At 49.8% G+C, this 22,225-nt stretch overlaps 9 non-coding genes and 2 pseudogenes across 9 annotated transcripts; all 11 read right to left on the reverse strand.

Moving 5' to 3' along the window:
* Positions 1-1,217: 1,217 nt before the first annotated feature.
* LOC134990171 (U2 spliceosomal RNA) lies at positions 1,218-1,408 on the reverse strand. The gene has a single exon (XR_010195063.1). It is a non-coding gene; the product is annotated as a U2 spliceosomal RNA (small nuclear RNA).
* Positions 1,409-2,673: 1,265 nt separating this feature from the next.
* Positions 2,674-2,864, reverse strand: LOC134990182 (U2 spliceosomal RNA). Its single transcript, XR_010195069.1, has one exon. It is a non-coding gene; the product is annotated as a U2 spliceosomal RNA (small nuclear RNA).
* Positions 2,865-4,129: 1,265 nt separating this feature from the next.
* On the reverse strand, positions 4,130-4,320 carry LOC134990193 (U2 spliceosomal RNA). The gene has a single exon (XR_010195070.1). It is a non-coding gene; the product is annotated as a U2 spliceosomal RNA (small nuclear RNA).
* A 1,265-nt stretch (positions 4,321-5,585) lies between these two features.
* On the reverse strand, positions 5,586-5,770 carry LOC134990239 (U2 spliceosomal RNA). The gene has a single exon (XR_010195108.1). It is a non-coding gene; the product is annotated as a U2 spliceosomal RNA (small nuclear RNA).
* A 5,686-nt stretch (positions 5,771-11,456) lies between these two features.
* On the reverse strand, positions 11,457-11,561 carry LOC134990183 (U2 spliceosomal RNA; annotated as a pseudogene).
* A 1,265-nt stretch (positions 11,562-12,826) lies between these two features.
* On the reverse strand, positions 12,827-13,017 carry LOC134990200 (U2 spliceosomal RNA). The gene has a single exon (XR_010195071.1). It is a non-coding gene; the product is annotated as a U2 spliceosomal RNA (small nuclear RNA).
* Positions 13,018-14,282: 1,265 nt separating this feature from the next.
* LOC134990201 (U2 spliceosomal RNA) lies at positions 14,283-14,473 on the reverse strand. Its single transcript, XR_010195072.1, has one exon. It is a non-coding gene; the product is annotated as a U2 spliceosomal RNA (small nuclear RNA).
* A 1,265-nt stretch (positions 14,474-15,738) lies between these two features.
* LOC134990174 (U2 spliceosomal RNA) lies at positions 15,739-15,923 on the reverse strand. The gene has a single exon (XR_010195064.1). It is a non-coding gene; the product is annotated as a U2 spliceosomal RNA (small nuclear RNA).
* An 806-nt stretch (positions 15,924-16,729) lies between these two features.
* LOC134990191 (U2 spliceosomal RNA) lies at positions 16,730-16,853 on the reverse strand (annotated as a pseudogene).
* Positions 16,854-18,118: 1,265 nt separating this feature from the next.
* On the reverse strand, positions 18,119-18,309 carry LOC134990202 (U2 spliceosomal RNA). The gene has a single exon (XR_010195073.1). It is a non-coding gene; the product is annotated as a U2 spliceosomal RNA (small nuclear RNA).
* Positions 18,310-19,574: 1,265 nt separating this feature from the next.
* LOC134990241 (U2 spliceosomal RNA) lies at positions 19,575-19,759 on the reverse strand. Its single transcript, XR_010195109.1, has one exon. It is a non-coding gene; the product is annotated as a U2 spliceosomal RNA (small nuclear RNA).
* Between the last annotated feature and the right edge of the window lie 2,466 nt (positions 19,760-22,225).

Raw genomic sequence — 22,225 nt, forward strand, 5'->3', positions numbered from 1 at the left:
ATCCATCATGGAGAATCACCCTCCCCCACGCACGCTTACGCTATACTATCTGCAGATTGACTTGACTTTGGTTGGCGGCGGCGATCCCAGCAAAGAAGAGGGAGAAGGAAGGAGAAGTCCGGACTGACAAGCAGGCAGTCACCCAGGCGCGCGCGCAACCACATTCCATCACTCACTCCTGCATCGTGAGTTTTCTCTCCTCTCCTGTCTTGCTGGCTGCTTGACTGACTGACTGGCTGGCTGATGCACAATCATTTGCATTTGGTCCGCCTCCGACAACCACACCCACCAGACGTCTGCCGCCCGTCCCGTCTGTCCCTGCTGGCTCCGTGCTTATCACATTGACACAATGCTATGCACTTGCACTTCATCACTTAAGCAGTGGGACATTCATTCTGCAATGGAAGGTTCCCTGGCTGCCTTGAACCTCCTGTCTCTAAAATCTGGATTGTTTCAACCAACCCGTTCATCCTGGCAGATTTCAATTTTTCACTACAGTGTGAGGGCTCTGTGATGTCATCATGATGCACACTCTATGATGTCATCATGATGCGACACATGTGATGTCATCATTATGCGACACACGTGATGTCACAATGTGCTTGGCTGTACGGACTGCATTTGCTTGGCTTGCTAACTGACATCCACTTGAGGGAGACACACACCAGGAGATGGATGCAGCATATACACATACTGCAGAGCTTGTGCCTTTAGTGCCTGTAACAGCAACTATCCACACCTCCTGCAACCAGCGTGGACACCACCGCCACTAAAATAAAAATTAGTTCCAAACATGACCAGGTCGAAAAGACCAGCCGAAAGGATGATCATGATAGTAAGTTAAAAATGTAGGAATTCATTTCGAAGTGGTAATGCTTCTTCGTTCGTACTTAGTTTGCATTCAAGAATTAGGCCTACGTAGGCCTCACATCCAAATGCTGATCAACTGTTTCAATTTGTCTTGTGCAGAAGGAGGGAATTCAATGGAGACAAGAAGTAGACGATAAATAAGACTCCACACAGTAGTTCACACGTGCTTTTATTCATCCATTGTAACATTTTAATAGACAGCAAAGATTGAATACAATTTTGACACAGTATAAAAAGCATGCTTACAAAATCCAAGAGTTTATCAATGCAGCAGGCAAAAAAACATTGCAAATCCTGGGGAATAAGCTGAGAAGTCATCATTCATCTATTTTTGGAATACAGATTAGGAAAGGTGCACCGGTCCCGGAGGTACTGCAATACCGGGTCAATGCGTGGAGTGGACAGAGCAAGCTCTTCTTCCATCTCCCTGTTCTAAAAATCCATTTAATATATGGCCCCCAGATAGGGGGCGTATCAGATATTAAACTGATAAGAACAGATACTACACTTGATCTTAGCCAAAAGGCCGAGAAGCGATAACCCGAATGTGGGCTGAGGGACCGGCGCAACCGAAACAGGATCTACAATCCATCATGGAGAATCACCCTCCCCCACGCACGCTTACGCTATACTATCTGCAGATTGACTTGACTTTGGTTGGCGGCGGCGATCCCAGCAAAGAAGAGGGAGAAGGAAGGAGAAGTCCGGACTGACAAGCAGGCAGTCACCCAGGCGCGCGCGCAACCACATTCCATCACTCACTCCTGCATCGTGAGTTTTCTCTCCTCTCCTGTCTTGCTGGCTGCTTGACTGACTGACTGGCTGGCTGATGCACAATCATTTGCATTTGGTCCGCCTCCGACAACCACACCCACCAGACGTCTGCCGCCCGTCCCGTCTGTCCCTGCTGGCTCCGTGCTTATCACATTGACACAATGCTATGCACTTGCACTTCATCACTTAAGCAGTGGGACATTCATTCTGCAATGGAAGGTTCCCTGGCTGCCTTGAACCTCCTGTCTCTAAAATCTGGATTGTTTCAACCAACCCGTTCATCCTGGCAGATTTCAATTTTTCACTACAGTGTGAGGGCTCTGTGATGTCATCATGATGCACACTCTATGATGTCATCATGATGCGACACATGTGATGTCATCATTATGCGACACACGTGATGTCACAATGTGCTTGGCTGTACGGACTGCATTTGCTTGGCTTGCTAACTGACATCCACTTGAGGGAGACACACACCAGGAGATGGATGCAGCATATACACATACTGCAGAGCTTGTGCCTTTAGTGCCTGTAACAGCAACTATCCACACCTCCTGCAACCAGCGTGGACACCACCGCCACTAAAATAAAAATTAGTTCCAAACATGACCAGGTCGAAAAGACCAGCCGAAAGGATGATCATGATAGTAAGTTAAAAATGTAGGAATTCATTTCGAAGTGGTAATGCTTCTTCGTTCGTACTTAGTTTGCATTCAAGAATTAGGCCTACGTAGGCCTCACATCCAAATGCTGATCAACTGTTTCAATTTGTCTTGTGCAGAAGGAGGGAATTCAATGGAGACAAGAAGTAGACGATAAATAAGACTCCACACAGTAGTTCACACGTGCTTTTATTCATCCATTGTAACATTTTAATAGACAGCAAAGATTGAATACAATTTTGACACAGTATAAAAAGCATGCTTACAAAATCCAAGAGTTTATCAATGCAGCAGGCAAAAAAACATTGCAAATCCTGGGGAATAAGCTGAGAAGTCATCATTCATCTATTTTTGGAATACAGATTAGGAAAGGTGCACCGGTCCCGGAGGTACTGCAATACCGGGTCAATGCGTGGAGTGGACAGAGCAAGCTCTTCTTCCATCTCCCTGTTCTAAAAATCCATTTAATATATGGCCCCCAGATAGGGGGCGTATCAGATATTAAACTGATAAGAACAGATACTACACTTGATCTTAGCCAAAAGGCCGAGAAGCGATAACCCGAATGTGGGCTGAGGGACCGGCGCAACCGAAACAGGATCTACAATCCATCATGGAGAATCACCCTCCCCCACGCACGCTTACGCTATACTATCTGCAGATTGACTTGACTTTGGTTGGCGGCGGCGATCCCAGCAAAGAAGAGGGAGAAGGAAGGAGAAGTCCGGACTGACAAGCAGGCAGTCACCCAGGCGCGCGCGCAACCACATTCCATCACTCACTCCTGCATCGTGAGTTTTCTCTCCTCTCCTGTCTTGCTGGCTGCTTGACTGACTGACTGGCTGGCTGATGCACAATCATTTGCATTTGGTCCGCCTCCGACAACCACACCCACCAGACGTCTGCCGCCCGTCCCGTCTGTCCCTGCTGGCTCCGTGCTTATCACATTGACACAATGCTATGCACTTGCACTTCATCACTTAAGCAGTGGGACATTCATTCTGCAATGGAAGGTTCCCTGGCTGCCTTGAACCTCCTGTCTCTAAAATCTGGATTGTTTCAACCAACCCGTTCATCCTGGCAGATTTCAATTTTTCACTACAGTGTGAGGGCTCTGTGATGTCATCATGATGCACACTCTATGATGTCATCATGATGCGACACATGTGATGTCATCATTATGCGACACACGTGATGTCACAATGTGCTTGGCTGTACGGACTGCATTTGCTTGGCTTGCTAACTGACATCCACTTGAGGGAGACACACACCAGGAGATGGATGCAGCATATACACATACTGCAGAGCTTGTGCCTTTAGTGCCTGTAACAGCAACTATCCACACCTCCTGCAACCAGCGTGGACACCACCGCCACTAAAATAAAAATTAGTTCCAAACATGACCAGGTCGAAAAGACCAGCCGAAAGGATGATCATGATAGTAAGTTAAAAATGTAGGAATTCATTTCGAAGTGGTAATGCTTCTTCGTTCGTACTTAGTTTGCATTCAAGAATTAGGCCTACGTAGGCCTCACATCCAAATGCTGATCAACTGTTTCAATTTGTCTTGTGCAGAAGGAGGGAATTCAATGGAGACAAGAAGTAGACGATAAATAAGACTCCACACAGTAGTTCACACGTGCTTTTATTCATCCATTGTAACATTTTAATAGACAGCAAAGATTGAATACAATTTTGACACAGTATAAAAAGCATGCTTACAAAATCCAAGAGTTTATCAATGCAGCAGGCAAAAAAACATTGCAAATCCTGGGGAATAAGCTGAGAAGTCATCATTCATCTATTTTTGGAATACAGATTAGGAAAGGTGCACCGGTCCCGGAGGTACTGCAATACCGGGTCAATGCGTGGAGTGGACAGAGCAAGCTCTTCTTCCATCTCCCTGTTCTAAAAATCCATTTAATATATGGCCCCCAGATAGGGGGCGTATCAGATATTAAACTGATAAGAACAGATACTACACTTGATCTTAGCCAAAAGGCCGAGAAGCGATAACCCGAATGTGGGCTGAGGGACCGGCGCAACCGAAACAGGATCTACAATCCATCATGGAGAATCACCCTCCCCCACGCACGCTTACGCTATACTATCTGCAGATTGACTTGACTTTGGTTGGCGGCGGCGATCCCAGCAAAGAAGAGGGAGAAGGAAGGAGAAGTCCGGACTGACAAGCAGGCAGTCACCCAGGCGCGCGCGCAACCACATTCCATCACTCACTCCTGCATCGTGAGTTTTCTCTCCTCTCCTGTCTTGCTGGCTGCTTGACTGACTGACTGGCTGGCTGATGCACAATCATTTGCATTTGGTCCGCCTCCGACAACCACACCCACCAGACGTCTGCCGCCCGTCCCGTCTGTCCCTGCTGGCTCCGTGCTTATCACATTGACACAATGCTATGCACTTGCACTTCATCACTTAAGCAGTGGGACATTCATTCTGCAATGGAAGGTTCCCTGGCTGCCTTGAACCTCCTGTCTCTAAAATCTGGATTGTTTCAACCAACCCGTTCATCCTGGCAGATTTCAATTTTTCACTACAGTGTGAGGGCTCTGTGATGTCATCATGATGCACACTCTATGATGTCATCATGATGCGACACATGTGATGTCATCATTATGCGACACACGTGATGTCACAATGTGCTTGGCTGTACGGACTGCATTTGCTTGGCTTGCTAACTGACATCCACTTGAGGGAGACACACACCAGGAGATGGATGCAGCATATACACATACTGCAGAGCTTGTGCCTTTAGTGCCTGTAACAGCAACTATCCACACCTCCTGCAACCAGCGTGGACACCACCGCCACTAAAATAAAAATTAGTTCCAAACATGACCAGGTCGAAAAGACCAGCCGAAAGGATGATCATGATAGTAAGTTAAAAATGTAGGAATTCATTTCGAAGTGGTAATGCTTCTTCGTTCGTACTTAGTTTGCATTCAAGAATTAGGCCTACGTAGGCCTCACATCCAAATGCTGATCAACTGTTTCAATTTGTCTTGTGCAGAAGGAGGGAATTCAATGGAGACAAGAAGTAGACGATAAATAAGACTCCACACAGTAGTTCACACGTGCTTTTATTCATCCATTGTAACATTTTAATAGACAGCAAAGATTGAATACAATTTTGACACAGTATAAAAAGCATGCTTACAAAATCCAAGAGTTTATCAATGCAGCAGGCAAAAAAACATTGCAAATCCTGGGGAATAAGCTGAGAAGTCATCATTCATCTATTTTTGGAATACAGATTAGGAAAGGTGCACCGGTCCCGGAGGTACTGCAATACCGGGTCAATGCGTGGAGTGGACAGAGCAAGCTCTTCTTCCATCTCCCTGTTCTAAAAATCCATTTAATATATGGCCCCCAGATAGGGGGCGTATCAGATATTAAACTGATAAGAACAGATTTTTTGATTGAAAAAGCGTCTTTATTGGTATAAAGTTGCAAAAAACAGACGATTACATTTGACAAACATAAGTGCCGTGTCGCAGCACAGGCCAAAACACAGCACAGATGCAGACTGTATAGTGCGGTCGAAGAACTACGGCGCGGGCCTGTAGCCTACACTATAGTTCTCAGGCCGCACTATGCAATTAAACGATACAATAACACAACAGTAAATAAGGCTATGGGTGTGGGGGGTAGGGGGGTGAGGGAGGGTGAATCACAAGCCCGAAGCTTTATTGAAAAGACAGACACATATAAGGGGAGGGGCAATAAATAGAAAGACATCAATAAAACAACAGACATTGTGAGTGAGGGGGCAGGGGCCACGGTCCCAAAGTCTCATTTCCGGTTCGGACAAGGGGAGGGGGGCAGAAAAAGGGGGGTTTTAGTCCTCTTCTTCCTCAGGGCTGTCCATGGTGGAATAGTCTCTGAGCAAGCTGTGAACCAGCCTGCAACAGTCCTGGATAGACATCCTCTCCCTCCTCAGAATGAGGCGGTTCCTGGCAAGCCACGAAGCGTCCTTAACACTGTTCATAAGGCGCCAGGCTTCCTGGATCGCCCCAACGGTGTGGGTGCCAGGGAATAGTCCGTAGAGTACCGAATGGTACGTAAGACAGTTCCTTGGCACAGAGTTTTTCAGTTCGTTTTCCAGGGCGTCCAACAACAACTGGGCCCAGGCACAGTCCCAAAACAGGTGCATAGATGTTTCTTCATGTATGATGCACCTGGGGCAATGTCTGTACCTGCACAGGTTCCGGGAGTGCATGAATGACCGGAGGGGCAAGCCCCCCTGGATGGCCATCCACGACAGGTCTTTGTGTCTGTTTGTGAGCCTTTTTGAGGCCACATTCTCCCAGACCTGTTTGGCAGTCGCTGAAGGGAGCCCCGGAATCGGCTCCAAATCGTCTTTAGCTCTGATGAGCTTGTAGATCGTCTTTGATTTCCATAAGTCAGGTTTAACTCCCTCCAGTTGGTGTTCCCTCACGAACTTGGACACGTCCAGGTAGAACCACGGGGTGTTCCAGTTGTAAGGGATGGAGCTGTCCCATTTGTCCCAGCCGAGATTCCTCCAAAGCGGCAGGAGGAAGAAACGGGACATAGAGTTTCCTGCAGAATCGTTCAAGTTCTCGTACATTGTCCTGCGGATGCAGTTACACACGAAGAAGGCTCGAAGCATGGTTGGGATATCCGGAATACCCTTTCCACCCTTGAGGGGCTCCTTGTACATAACTGACCGCTTTACTCTGTCCATCTTGGAGCCCCAGATGAAGTGAAACACTGCCCTCGTGATGGCCCTGCAGACGGTTGCCAGGGGTGGCCAGGCCTGCGCGGTGTACTGCAGAACGGGAAGAATCTCATTGCGCAGCACAAGTGATTTCCCCTCGATGGTAAGATCTCTGAGGCTCCACAATCCAATCTTTTGGCGAACAGTCGCCAGTCTCTCATCCCAACATCTCAGGGCTGCACCCTCGCCGCCGAACCAGACTCCCAGGATCTTAATGAAGTCGGGCTTGATGGTGAAAGGAAATGGTGCAGAGGATGACAGGTGCCACTTTCCGAAGAGCATAGCCTCTGACTTCCCGCAGTTGACTTTAGCCCCTGAGGCTCGGCCGAAGTTCTCGCAGGTCTGGACGAGTGCTGTCACCGAACGGTGATCCGCGCAGAAGACAGTGACGTCATCCATGTACAGCGAACACTTGGCCTCTCGTCGGTCACGACCCGGTGCGGCGATCCCTCTGATCTCTGGATTCCGTCTGATGCATACAGCCATGAGCTCTATAACACAAACAAAAAGAAGAGGTGAAAGCGGGCAGCCTTGTCTGACCCCGGACAAGATGGAAAAGGGGTCAGTCTTCCAGCCGTTCACCAGCACCGAGCTGTGGATATCAAGGTACATCAGGTTAACATACGTACAAAACATTTTACCGAGGCCAAATTTATGCAGAACCCTGCCCATCAGCTCATGTGAGACACGATCAAAGGCCTTCTCCTGATCAAGGCTGACCAGGGCCGCGTGCACGTTCCGATCCTTGATGTAATGGACCGTGTCTCTGAGGAGGGCGAGGCTGTCTGCAATCCTGCGGCCGGGGATGGCGCAGGTCTGGTCCGGGTGAATGATCTGTCCGATGACATCCTTCAGCCTGTTGGCGAGCACCTTGGCGAGGATCTTGTAGTCCACGTTTAAGAGAGAGATGGGCCTCCAATTCTTCAGCTCACATCTCTCCCCCTTACGCTTATACAAGATCGTGATCATTCCCTCCCTCAGCGATGGGGGCATTTTGCCCTCCACCACCATCTCCCCGTACAGCTCGAGCAGGTCCGGTCCAATGAGGTCCCACAGCGCTACGTAGAGCTCTGCTGGGAGACCGTCACTGCCCGGGGTCCTGCCCTGCCTAAAGGATTTGGCGGCAGAGTGCAACTCCTCCAACGCCAAGGGAGCATCCAGAGTGGCTTTGCCTGCAGGATCAATAGAGTTAGTGATACCTGACAGGAACTTATCGGCCTCCTCGCTGTCTGTGGTCTTAGGGGAGTAGAGGTCGCTGTAGTAGTCTCTGACGACTTTCATCACGCCCTCCTTCCCCTGTCTGGGGATGCCGGTCTCATCTCGCAGCTCGGTCAGGGGCGTGTGGCCAGAGTGGAGTTTCCTGAAAAAGAAAGAATTAGACTTCTCGTCCTTCTCAAGGTTCTCCACCTTGGAACGGAAGACGATACGTCTGGATTCCTCCTCAAAGTGCCTTTTCAGGCCCCCTTTGGTCTCATCCAGCTCGTCTCTCACGTCCCAGCCGCACCGTTGGAGGTCCAGTAGGGACTGCAGAAGTCTCTGCAGCCTCTTGAAGTTCCTCTTTCGGTCGCACGCCTGTTGTCTCCCTTTAACCTGAAAGAAACTGCGAATGTTAGCCTTAGCATATTCCCACCAGTCGCTCATACATTCAAAATAACATTTGTCATTTTTCCATGTGATGTAGGCATCCTTCAGCTCCGCCAGCACCTCCTCTCTTTCCAGCAGGGCACAATTCAACTTCCAAGAGCCTGGGCCAGGAGCGAAGCCGCTACCCAGGACTCCTTGGAAGAGAATGGCCCTGTGGTCTGAGAAGAAGCAGGGGACCATAGAATGCCTGGTCTGCTTCACTGTTCTAGAGGTAAACACAAAGTCAATGCGGGAACGCACAGAGCCATCGGGGCGGCTCCATGTATAGTTCACGGAGCCGGACCCCATGGAGCCCATAGCGTCCCGCAGTGATGCTTCGGTCACCATTTCTATGAGCAGTTTAGACGTCACATCAAGCTTGGTACAGTTGCTGGTGCTGCGTCCATCCTCTTCCATGGTGCAGTTGAAGTCTCCTGCCATCACTACCGCCCTAGTGGTTGCGAGCTGCGGTCGCAGGGTCTGGAAGAGCTCCAAACGCTCATTCTTGAAAGGGGGGGCGTACACGCAGATAAGCCTAATAGGCTCACCTGCCCAGGAGCCATCTACGACAAGTAATCTGCCGCAGACAAGCTCCTGAACAGAATCTAGCGTGAAGAGGCTCCCCCTAATAAGAATGGCGACCCCTGCAGACTTACACTCACCCCCACCGGACCAATAGGAGGCGCCGTGAGACCACTGCCTGCCCAGATGTTTGTAGGACCTGGAGAAAGGAAGAGAGCATTCCTGCAACATGTACACATCGCATTTCTGACTATCTAGGAAAGTAAACACAGACTGTCTTCTAAGCTTGTCCTTAATACTCCTCACATTAATGGTGAAAATTGAAAATGACGCCATTAGTTGGGGAAAAAAGAGAGGTTAGGCAACAGTTCTACATTTACGTTACCACTCCGTCGGGCGGGGCTTCCTCGGCATTGGATGCCAGGTTCCCTTGCTCGGGTAGCGGCGAGTTGTTTCCCAGTATCTGGTCGAGTAAGGCGGCGGCGTTGGCATCCAGCTCCTCCTCCTCCACCCTGCTGAATGCCTCCGCCAGCTCCTCCATTTCTTCTTCCAGCGGGATCGGCTCGACCGCCAGTTTCTTAGAGGATTCGGAGTCCGCAGACGGGCTGTCGAGCTCCTTCCTCTTGCAGTTCCTCGTCTTCTCGGCACCTGCAGTTGGAGTAAGAGGGGAGGGGAGGGCGGGGAAATCTTCCTCGGAAGAAAGGTCAGGTGGGGCAGGGGTGGCTGGGTTGGGAGAGACAATGGGCTGGGTAGGAGAGTCGGAGGAGGGGTCAGGGAGGGTTGCGACAGTGGTAGGGATGGGGGTCACTGTCGCAGGGGGTGGGCTGGCGGAGATGGGGAGGGAGGTGGTGAGGGAGGATGGGAGGGGGGTGGGTTTGACAGGTTTCTTACCCTCCTGCGGTTTCTTTTCCTTCTGCGTAGCAGAGGGCAGCAGCTTGAGGGCAGGGTTGGCACGTCCGGTCACCACAGCTGAGTAGGTTCTCGACCTACTCGGGCAGTCCCTGTAGACGTGGTCCACTTTGCCGCACAGGTTGCAGGTTTTCCTCGTGGGGCAGTCTTTTGTCTCATGGCTGGCCATGTGGCAATTCTTGCATGCCGGGACCTTGCAGTCCTTCATCACGTGGCCCGTCCCGCCGCACTTCCTGCAGTTGCGTGGCTGGTCGGTGTAGTGGAGAAGTCCTTGGGATCCCCCCAGGGAGAAGCACTGTGGGAGGTGCTTGACTCCTTCTGGGCACGAGGTGTCCTTTTGCAGGACGACGATCACAGCCCACTTTCCAGTCCAGAAGCTGTTCCCATCCAGAACCCTTGTGGGGTCCTTCTTGACGGTACAGAACCGGCTGAGGAAGGTGACAATGTCCTTGATGGGCGTGTGTGGGTTCCTCATTGAAACCGTCACCCGCCTTTCCTCTCTTTGAATAGGGCAATTGCCCACAAAGCGGGAGAAAGGGGATTCGGGTCTCGCCGATTTCACTGCCTCCCAGTACCTCTTGCAGATGGCAAGGGAGGCGAAGGTGACGTAAAAGATCCCCTTCAGGTAATTCTGGATGCTGAGGGTTTCAGCGGTCGAGAAGCCCTGGTCCAGGATCATCTTCTTCCCAAAGGTCTCCACTGTCATGTCCGGCATCCGTCCATCCACCTCCTTCAACTTCATCACCACGGTGAATCTCATCCAGGGCTCCAGGGACGGTTTGTCTTTGGTGCTCACCTGGGTGGGTGCCGCTGGCGGTGTTGCTGCGGGGGTTGTGGCGCTGGGTGCGGCCGATCCGGTGGGGGCTTTGGCGGTTTTTTTCGCCGTCTTGGCCTGGCTCTTCTTGGCGAGGGTGGCCGGAGTGGAGGCAGAGGCTGGAGCAGCTGGGGCTGGGGCAGCGGTGGCTGGAGCAGCGGCGGCTGGGGCAGCGGTGGCCATACTCACGGTTCCTGGCGTAGGAGGCGGGGCGGAGGATCAGCGCTGTCGTCGAGAGGAGGAGAGGCGGTCGGTCGCTTCAGAGGGCAGAGCCAGCAAGTCTAACCCTCCAGTGCAGGTAGGGGGCGCTGCAGAGCTTCTCCGGCGAAGTCCCTTTTCTCCACGCAGTCTTGCTGGCGGAGGGGGGGTGTCTTCTCCAGAGGGCAGAGCAAACAAGTCTAACCCTCTGCTGTAGCTGGGGAGCGATGCAAATCTTCACCCTCTTCAAGCGATCTTCTCCTTCTCCTCGCAGTCTCGGCTTTCGATTTTTCTGGCTTCTCGGCCCGGGTGCAGCTTAGCCCTGAGAAGGACAATTGTCGGTCCAAGAAACAAGGTAGCACCGTCAGTCAGCGTGAACTGATAAGAACAGATACTACACTTGATCTTAGCCAAAAGGCCGAGAAGCGATAACCCGAATGTGGGCTGAGGGACCGGCGCAACCGAAACAGGATCTACAATCCATCATGGAGAATCACCCTCCCCCACGCACGCTTACGCTATACTATCTGCAGATTGACTTGACTTTGGTTGGCGGCGGCGATCCCAGCAAAGAAGAGGGAGAAGGAAGGAGAAGTCCGGACTGACAAGCAGGCAGTCACCCAGGCGCGCGCGCAACCACATTCCATCACTCACTCCTGCATCGTGAGTTTTCTCTCCTCTCCTGTCTTGCTGGCTGCTTGACTGACTGACTGGCTGGCTGATGCACAATCATTTGCATTTGGTCCGCCTCCGACAACCACACCCACCAGACGTCTGCCGCCCGTCCCGTCTGTCCCTGCTGGCTCCGTGCTTATCACATTGACACAATGCTATGCACTTGCACTTCATCACTTAAGCAGTGGGACATTCATTCTGCAATGGAAGGTTCCCTGGCTGCCTTGAACCTCCTGTCTCTAAAATCTGGATTGTTTCAACCAACCCGTTCATCCTGGCAGATTTCAATTTTTCACTACAGTGTGAGGGCTCTGTGATGTCATCATGATGCACACTCTATGATGTCATCATGATGCGACACATGTGATGTCATCATTATGCGACACACGTGATGTCACAATGTGCTTGGCTGTACGGACTGCATTTGCTTGGCTTGCTAACTGACATCCACTTGAGGGAGACACACACCAGGAGATGGATGCAGCATATACACATACTGCAGAGCTTGTGCCTTTAGTGCCTGTAACAGCAACTATCCACACCTCCTGCAACCAGCGTGGACACCACCGCCACTAAAATAAAAATTAGTTCCAAACATGACCAGGTCGAAAAGACCAGCCGAAAGGATGATCATGATAGTAAGTTAAAAATGTAGGAATTCATTTCGAAGTGGTAATGCTTCTTCGTTCGTACTTAGTTTGCATTCAAGAATTAGGCCTACGTAGGCCTCACATCCAAATGCTGATCAACTGTTTCAATTTGTCTTGTGCAGAAGGAGGGAATTCAATGGAGACAAGAAGTAGACGATAAATAAGACTCCACACAGTAGTTCACACGTGCTTTTATTCATCCATTGTAACATTTTAATAGACAGCAAAGATTGAATACAATTTTGACACAGTATAAAAAGCATGCTTACAAAATCCAAGAGTTTATCAATGCAGCAGGCAAAAAAACATTGCAAATCCTGGGGAATAAGCTGAGAAGTCATCATTCATCTATTTTTGGAATACAGATTAGGAAAGGTGCACCGGTCCCGGAGGTACTGCAATACCGGGTCAATGCGTGGAGTGGACAGAGCAAGCTCTTCTTCCATCTCCCTGTTCTAAAAATCCATTTAATATATGGCCCCCAGATAGGGGGCGTATCAGATATTAAACTGATAAGAACAGATACTACACTTGATCTTAGCCAAAAGGCCGAGAAGCGATAACCCGAATGTGGGCTGAGGGACCGGCGCAACCGAAACAGGATCTACAATCCATCATGGAGAATCACCCTCCCCCACGCACGCTTACGCTATACTATCTGCAGATTGACTTGACTTTGGTTGGCGGCGGCGATCCCAGCAAAGAAGAGGGAGAAGGAAGGAGAAGTCCGGACTGACAAGCAGGCAGTCACCCAGGCGCGCGCGCAACCACATTCCATCACTCACTCCTGCATCGTGAGTTTTCTCTCCTCTCCTGTCTTGCTGGCTGCTTGACTGACTGACTGGCTGGCTGATGCACAATCATTTGCATTTGGTCCGCCTCCGACAACCACACCCACCAGACGTCTGCCGCCCGTCCCGTCTGTCCCTGCTGGCTCCGTGCTTATCACATTGACACAATGCTATGCACTTGCACTTCATCACTTAAGCAGTGGGACATTCATTCTGCAATGGAAGGTTCCCTGGCTGCCTTGAACCTCCTGTCTCTAAAATCTGGATTGTTTCAACCAACCCGTTCATCCTGGCAGATTTCAATTTTTCACTACAGTGTGAGGGCTCTGTGATGTCATCATGATGCACACTCTATGATGTCATCATGATGCGACACATGTGATGTCATCATTATGCGACACACGTGATGTCACAATGTGCTTGGCTGTACGGACTGCATTTGCTTGGCTTGCTAACTGACATCCACTTGAGGGAGACACACACCAGGAGATGGATGCAGCATATACACATACTGCAGAGCTTGTGCCTTTAGTGCCTGTAACAGCAACTATCCACACCTCCTGCAACCAGCGTGGACACCACCGCCACTAAAATAAAAATTAGTTCCAAACATGACCAGGTCGAAAAGACCAGCCGAAAGGATGATCATGATAGTAAGTTAAAAATGTAGGAATTCATTTCGAAGTGGTAATGCTTCTTCGTTCGTACTTAGTTTGCATTCAAGAATTAGGCCTACGTAGGCCTCACATCCAAATGCTGATCAACTGTTTCAATTTGTCTTGTGCAGAAGGAGGGAATTCAATGGAGACAAGAAGTAGACGATAAATAAGACTCCACACAGTAGTTCACACGTGCTTTTATTCATCCATTGTAACATTTTAATAGACAGCAAAGATTGAATACAATTTTGACACAGTATAAAAAGCATGCTTACAAAATCCAAGAGTTTATCAATGCAGCAGGCAAAAAAACATTGCAAATCCTGGGGAATAAGCTGAGAAGTCATCATTCATCTATTTTTGGAATACAGATTAGGAAAGGTGCACCGGTCCCGGAGGTACTGCAATACCGGGTCAATGCGTGGAGTGGACAGAGCAAGCTCTTCTTCCATCTCCCTGTTCTAAAAATCCATTTAATATATGGCCCCCAGATAGGGGGCGTATCAGATATTAAACTGATAAGAACAGATACTACACTTGATCTTAGCCAAAAGGCCGAGAAGCGATAACCCGAATGTGGGCTGAGGGACCGGCGCAACCGAAACAGGATCTACAATCCATCATGGAGAATCACCCTCCCCCACGCACGCTTACGCTATACTATCTGCAGATTGACTTGACTTTGGTTGGCGGCGGCGATCCCAGCAAAGAAGAGGGAGAAGGAAGGAGAAGTCCGGACTGACAAGCAGGCAGTCACCCAGGCGCGCGCGCAACCACATTCCATCACTCACTCCTGCATCGTGAGTTTTCTCTCCTCTCCTGTCTTGCTGGCTGCTTGACTGACTGACTGGCTGGCTGATGCACAATCATTTGCATTTGGTCCGCCTCCGACAACCACACCCACCAGACGTCTGCCGCCCGTCCCGTCTGTCCCTGCTGGCTCCGTGCTTATCACATTGACACAATGCTATGCACTTGCACTTCATCACTTAAGCAGTGGGACATTCATTCTGCAATGGAAGGTTCCCTGGCTGCCTTGAACCTCCTGTCTCTAAAATCTGGATTGTTTCAACCAACCCGTTCATCCTGGCAGATTTCAATTTTTCACTACAGTGTGAGGGCTCTGTGATGTCATCATGATGCACACTCTATGATGTCATCATGATGCGACACATGTGATGTCATCATTATGCGACACACGTGATGTCACAATGTGCTTGGCTGTACGGACTGCATTTGCTTGGCTTGCTAACTGACATCCACTTGAGGGAGACACACACCAGGAGATGGATGCAGCATATACACATACTGCAGAGCTTGTGCCTTTAGTGCCTGTAACAGCAACTATCCACACCTCCTGCAACCAGCGTGGACACCACCGCCACTAAAATAAAAATTAGTTCCAAACATGACCAGGTCGAAAAGACCAGCCGAAAGGATGATCATGATAGTAAGTTAAAAATGTAGGAATTCATTTCGAAGTGGTAATGCTTCTTCGTTCGTACTTAGTTTGCATTCAAGAATTAGGCCTACGTAGGCCTCACATCCAAATGCTGATCAACTGTTTCAATTTGTCTTGTGCAGAAGGAGGGAATTCAATGGAGACAAGAAGTAGACGATAAATAAGACTCCACACAGTAGTTCACACGTGCTTTTATTCATCCATTGTAACATTTTAATAGACAGCAAAGATTGAATACAATTTTGACACAGTATAAAAAGCATGCTTACAAAATCCAAGAGTTTATCAATGCAGCAGGCAAAAAAACATTGCAAATCCTGGGGAATAAGCTGAGAAGTCATCATTCATCTATTTTTGGAATACAGATTAGGAAAGGTGCACCGGTCCCGGAGGTACTGCAATACCGGGTCAATGCGTGGAGTGGACAGAGCAAGCTCTTCTTCCATCTCCCTGTTCTAAAAATCCATTTAATATATGGCCCCCAGATAGGGGGCGTATCAGATATTAAACTGATAAGAACAGATTTTTTTTTTTTTTTTTATCGAAGCCCGAGGTGCGTGACTTCATCACCCAGTGTCTGTGACCAAACGTGCTGGGGGCGAAGGTTCTTGGACCCTCTCCGAAAGGAGAAGGGCCCCGTTACTCCCCTAACCCTCAGAGCCCGAAGGCCTACTGAGGGAAAAAAGGGACTGTGGGTCCCCCCTTGCCGAAGCGCGGAGGGACCCTCGTGTGTCCCCAGGGTTGGCCGAAGCTTCCCCCTGGGGACCGATATCAGCCTCTGGCCCTCCCCAAAAGGAGAGGGCCTCAGCAACTTAGGAGAGAAGGTGGCCCATAAGGGTCTCACCTTAACCCCAACAAAACCGTGACGTGACACACTACAAAAAACATAAAAAGTGCTAGTGCTGTGCGCAAGTGCAAAACACGTGAGTGGGCATAAATAAATAAATAAGCCCCAGCCAGAAGGCCGGGGGGTATAAAAAATTTTCCTTACCCTAGCCAAAAGGCCAGGGCAAAGGAAGTGGGTGCAGACAGGAAGGGTTGAAGTGTTAAGTGCTAAAGTGCCTTAGTGCAAAGGTGGCTCGAAACCCCAGTGCATTTCCGGCACCCCTGTCCCTTCCAGTTCCAGGGGCACGAAACACCTCGAGCTTCTAGCTGCTCCCGACCTCTCAGCCAGACCCAGTTTCATACCCACTCGGTGCCAGGGTCAACCCCCAGTACGAGAAGAGATACTAGACCAGGCCTTTCTCCACTCCACGCAAGGGGCCTTTTTTCATCCCCTTAGAAGGACGGTGGATACTAAGCCTAGTTTTTCTCCCCTCTCGACCAGAGGCAGCGCCACACCCCAGCATTTGGTACTCCACAAAGTGTTTCTCCATTCCACATCTAGGAACCTCTCACGCTCCTAGTGTAAGAACAGATACTCCACCCTGTGTTTCCCTCGAGCAGGTACTACACTTGATCTTAGCCAAAAGGCCGAGAAGCGATAACCCGAATGTGGGCTGAGGGACCGGCGCAACCGAAACAGGATCTACAATCCATCATGGAGAATCACCCTCCCCCACGCACGCTTACGCTATACTATCTGCAGATTGACTTGACTTTGGTTGGCGGCGGCGATCCCAGCAAAGAAGAGGGAGAAGGAAGGAGAAGTCCGGACTGACAAGCAGGCAGTCACCCAGGCGCGCGCGCAACCACATTCCATCACTCACTCCTGCATCGTGAGTTTTCTCTCCTCTCCTGTCTTGCTGGCTGCTTGACTGACTGACTGGCTGGCTGATGCACAATCATTTGCATTTGGTCCGCCTCCGACAACCACACCCACCAGACGTCTGCCGCCCGTCCCGTCTGTCCCTGCTGGCTCCGTGCTTATCACATTGACACAATGCTATGCACTTGCACTTCATCACTTAAGCAGTGGGACATTCATTCTGCAATGGAAGGTTCCCTGGCTGCCTTGAACCTCCTGTCTCTAAAATCTGGATTGTTTCAACCAACCCGTTCATCCTGGCAGATTTCAATTTTTCACTACAGTGTGAGGGCTCTGTGATGTCATCATGATGCACACTCTATGATGTCATCATGATGCGACACATGTGATGTCATCATTATGCGACACACGTGATGTCACAATGTGCTTGGCTGTACGGACTGCATTTGCTTGGCTTGCTAACTGACATCCACTTGAGGGAGACACACACCAGGAGATGGATGCAGCATATACACATACTGCAGAGCTTGTGCCTTTAGTGCCTGTAACAGCAACTATCCACACCTCCTGCAACCAGCGTGGACACCACCGCCACTAAAATAAAAATTAGTTCCAAACATGACCAGGTCGAAAAGACCAGCCGAAAGGATGATCATGATAGTAAGTTAAAAATGTAGGAATTCATTTCGAAGTGGTAATGCTTCTTCGTTCGTACTTAGTTTGCATTCAAGAATTAGGCCTACGTAGGCCTCACATCCAAATGCTGATCAACTGTTTCAATTTGTCTTGTGCAGAAGGAGGGAATTCAATGGAGACAAGAAGTAGACGATAAATAAGACTCCACACAGTAGTTCACACGTGCTTTTATTCATCCATTGTAACATTTTAATAGACAGCAAAGATTGAATACAATTTTGACACAGTATAAAAAGCATGCTTACAAAATCCAAGAGTTTATCAATGCAGCAGGCAAAAAAACATTGCAAATCCTGGGGAATAAGCTGAGAAGTCATCATTCATCTATTTTTGGAATACAGATTAGGAAAGGTGCACCGGTCCCGGAGGTACTGCAATACCGGGTCAATGCGTGGAGTGGACAGAGCAAGCTCTTCTTCCATCTCCCTGTTCTAAAAATCCATTTAATATATGGCCCCCAGATAGGGGGCGTATCAGATATTAAACTGATAAGAACAGATACTACACTTGATCTTAGCCAAAAGGCCGAGAAGCGATAACCCGAATGTGGGCTGAGGGACCGGCGCAACCGAAACAGGATCTACAATCCATCATGGAGAATCACCCTCCCCCACGCACGCTTACGCTATACTATCTGCAGATTGACTTGACTTTGGTTGGCGGCGGCGATCCCAGCAAAGAAGAGGGAGAAGGAAGGAGAAGTCCGGACTGACAAGCAGGCAGTCACCCAGGCGCGCGCGCAACCACATTCCATCACTCACTCCTGCATCGTGAGTTTTCTCTCCTCTCCTGTCTTGCTGGCTGCTTGACTGACTGACTGGCTGGCTGATGCACAATCATTTGCATTTGGTCCGCCTCCGACAACCACACCCACCAGACGTCTGCCGCCCGTCCCGTCTGTCCCTGCTGGCTCCGTGCTTATCACATTGACACAATGCTATGCACTTGCACTTCATCACTTAAGCAGTGGGACATTCATTCTGCAATGGAAGGTTCCCTGGCTGCCTTGAACCTCCTGTCTCTAAAATCTGGATTGTTTCAACCAACCCGTTCATCCTGGCAGATTTCAATTTTTCACTACAGTGTGAGGGCTCTGTGATGTCATCATGATGCACACTCTATGATGTCATCATGATGCGACACATGTGATGTCATCATTATGCGACACACGTGATGTCACAATGTGCTTGGCTGTACGGACTGCATTTGCTTGGCTTGCTAACTGACATCCACTTGAGGGAGACACACACCAGGAGATGGATGCAGCATATACACATACTGCAGAGCTTGTGCCTTTAGTGCCTGTAACAGCAACTATCCACACCTCCTGCAACCAGCGTGGACACCACCGCCACTAAAATAAAAATTAGTTCCAAACATGACCAGGTCGAAAAGACCAGCCGAAAGGATGATCATGATAGTAAGTTAAAAATGTAGGAATTCATTTCGAAGTGGTAATGCTTCTTCGTTCGTACTTAGTTTGCATTCAAGAATTAGGCCTACGTAGGCCTCACATCCAAATGCTGATCAACTGTTTCAATTTGTCTTGTGCAGAAGGAGGGAATTCAATGGAGACAAGAAGTAGACGATAAATAAGACTCCACACAGTAGTTCACACGTGCTTTTATTCATCCATTGTAACATTTTAATAGACAGCAAAGATTGAATACAATTTTGACACAGTATAAAAAGCATGCTTACAAAATCCAAGAGTTTATCAATGCAGCAGGCAAAAAAACATTGCAAATCCTGGGGAATAAGCTGAGAAGTCATCATTCATCTATTTTTGGAATACAGATTAGGAAAGGTGCACCGGTCCCGGAGGTACTGCAATACCGGGTCAATGCGTGGAGTGGACAGAGCAAGCTCTTCTTCCATCTCCCTGTTCTAAAAATCCATTTAATATATGGCCCCCAGATAGGGGGCGTATCAGATATTAAACTGATAAGAACAGATTTTTTGATTGAAAAAGCGTCTTTATTGGTATAAAGTTGCAAAAAACAGACGGTAACATTGACAAACATAAGTGCCGTGTCGCAGCACAGGCCAAAACACAGCACAGATGCAGACTGTATAGTGCAGTCGAAGAACTACGGCGCGGGCCTGTAGCCTACACTGTAGTTCTCAGGCTGCACTATGCAATTAAACGATACAATAACACAACAGTAAATAAGGCTATGGGTGTGGAGGGTAGGGGGGTGAGGGAGGGTGAATCACAAGCCCGAAGCTTTATTGAAGGACAGACACATATAAGGGGAAGGGCAATAAATAGAAAGACATCAATAAAACAACAGACATTGTGAGTGAGGGGGCAGGGGCCACGGTCTCAAAGTCTCATTTTCGGTTCAGGACAAGGGGGGAGGGGCAGAAAAAGGGGGTTTTTAGTCCTCTTCTTCCTCAGGGCTGTCCATGGTGGAATAGTCTCTGAGCAGGCTGTGAACCAGCCTGCAACAGTCCTGGATGGACATCCTCTCCCTCCGCAGAATGAGGCGGTTCCTGGCTAGCCACGAAGCGTCCTTGATACAGTTCATAAGGCGCCAGGCTTCCTGGATCGCCCCAACGGTGTGGGTGCCAGGGAAAAGTCCGTAGAGTACCGAATGGTACGTGAGGCAGTTCCTTGGCACAGAGTTTTTCAGTTCGTTTTCCAGGGCGTCCAACAACAACTGGGCCCAGGCACAGTCCCAAAACAGGTGCATAGATGTTTCCTCGTGTATGATGCACCTGGGGCAATGTCTGTACCTGCACAGGTTCCGGGAGTGCATGAATGACCGGAGGGGCAGGCCCCCCTGGATGGCCATCCACGACAGGTCTTTGTGTCTGTTTGTGAGCCTTTTAGAGGCCACATTCTCCCAGACCTGTTTGGCAGTCGCTGAAGGGAGCCCCGGAATCGGCTCCAAATCGTCTTTAGCTCTGATGAGCTTGTAGATCGTCTTCGATTTCCATAAGTCAGGTTTAACTCCCTCCAGTTGGTGTTCCCTCACGAACTTGGACACGTCCAGGTAGAACCACGGGGTGTTCCAGTTGTAAGGGATGGAGCTGTCCCATTTGTCCCAGCCGAGGTTCCTCCAAAGAGGCAGGAGGAAGAAACGGGACATGGAGTTTCCTGCAGAATCGTTCAAGTTCTCGTACATTGTCCTGCGGATGCAGTTACACACGAAGAAGGCTCGAAGCATGGTTGGGATATCCGGAATACCCTTTCCACCCTTGAGGGGCTCCTTGTACATAACTGACCGCTTTACTCTGTCCATCTTGGAGCCCCAGATGAAGTGAAACACTGCCCTCGTGATGGCCCTGCAGACGGTTGCCAGGGGTGGCCAGGCCTGCGCGGTGTACTGCAGAACAGGAAGAATCTCGTTGCGCAGCACAAGTGATTTCCCCTCGATGGTAAGTTCTCTGAGGCTCCACAATCCGATCTTTTGGCGAACAGTCGCCAGTCTCTCGTCCCAACATCTCAGGGCTGCACCCTCGCCGCCGAACCAGACTCCGAGGATCTTAATGAAGTCGGGCTTGATGGTGAAAGGAAATGGTGCAGAGGATGACAGGTGCCACTTTCCGAAGAGCATAGCCTCTGACTTCCCGCAGTTGACTTTAGCCCCTGAGGCTCGGCCGAAGTTCTCGCAGGTCTGGACGAGTGCTGTCACCGAACGATGATCCGCGCAGAAGACAGTGACGTCATCCATGTACAGCGAACACTTGGCCTCTCGTCGGTCGCGACCCGGTGCGGCGATCCCTCTGATCTCTGGATTCCGTCTGATGCATACAGCCATGAGCTCTATAACACAAACAAAAAGAAGAGGTGAAAGAGGGCAGCCTTGTCTGACCCCGGACAAGATGGAAAAGGGGTCAGTCTTCCAGCCGTTCACCAGCACCGAGCTGTGGATATCAAGGTACATCAGGTTAACATACGTACAAAACATTTTACCGAGGCCAAATTTATGCAGAACCCTGCCCATCAGCTCATGTGAGACACGATCGAAGGCCTTCTCCTGGTCAAGACTGACCAGGGCCGCGTGAACGTTCCGATCCTTGATGTAATGGACCGTGTCTCTGAGGAGGGCGAGGCTGTCTGCAATCCTACGACCAGGGATGGCGCAGGTCTGGTCCGGGTGAATGATCTGTCCGATGACAGCCTTCAGCCTGTTGGCGAGCACCTTGGCGAGGATCTTGTAGTCCACGTTTAAGAGAGAGATGGGCCTCCAATTTCTCAGCTCGCATCTCTCCCCCTTACGCTTATACAAGATCGTGATCATTCCCTCCCTCAGCGATGGGGGCATTTTGCCCTCCACCACCATCTCCCCGTACAGCTCGAGCAGGTCCGGTCCAATGAGGTCCCACAGCGCTACGTAGAGCTCTGCTGGGAGACCATCACTGCCCGGGGTCCTGCCCTGCCTAAAGGATCTGGCGGCAGAGTGCAACTCCTCCAACGCCAAGGGAGCATCCAGAGTGGCTTTGC

The sequence above is a fragment of the Pseudophryne corroboree genome, unplaced genomic scaffold (genome assembly GCF_028390025.1).
Source record: "Pseudophryne corroboree isolate aPseCor3 unplaced genomic scaffold, aPseCor3.hap2 scaffold_1150, whole genome shotgun sequence".
Lineage (NCBI taxonomy): Eukaryota > Metazoa > Chordata > Amphibia > Anura > Myobatrachidae > Pseudophryne > Pseudophryne corroboree.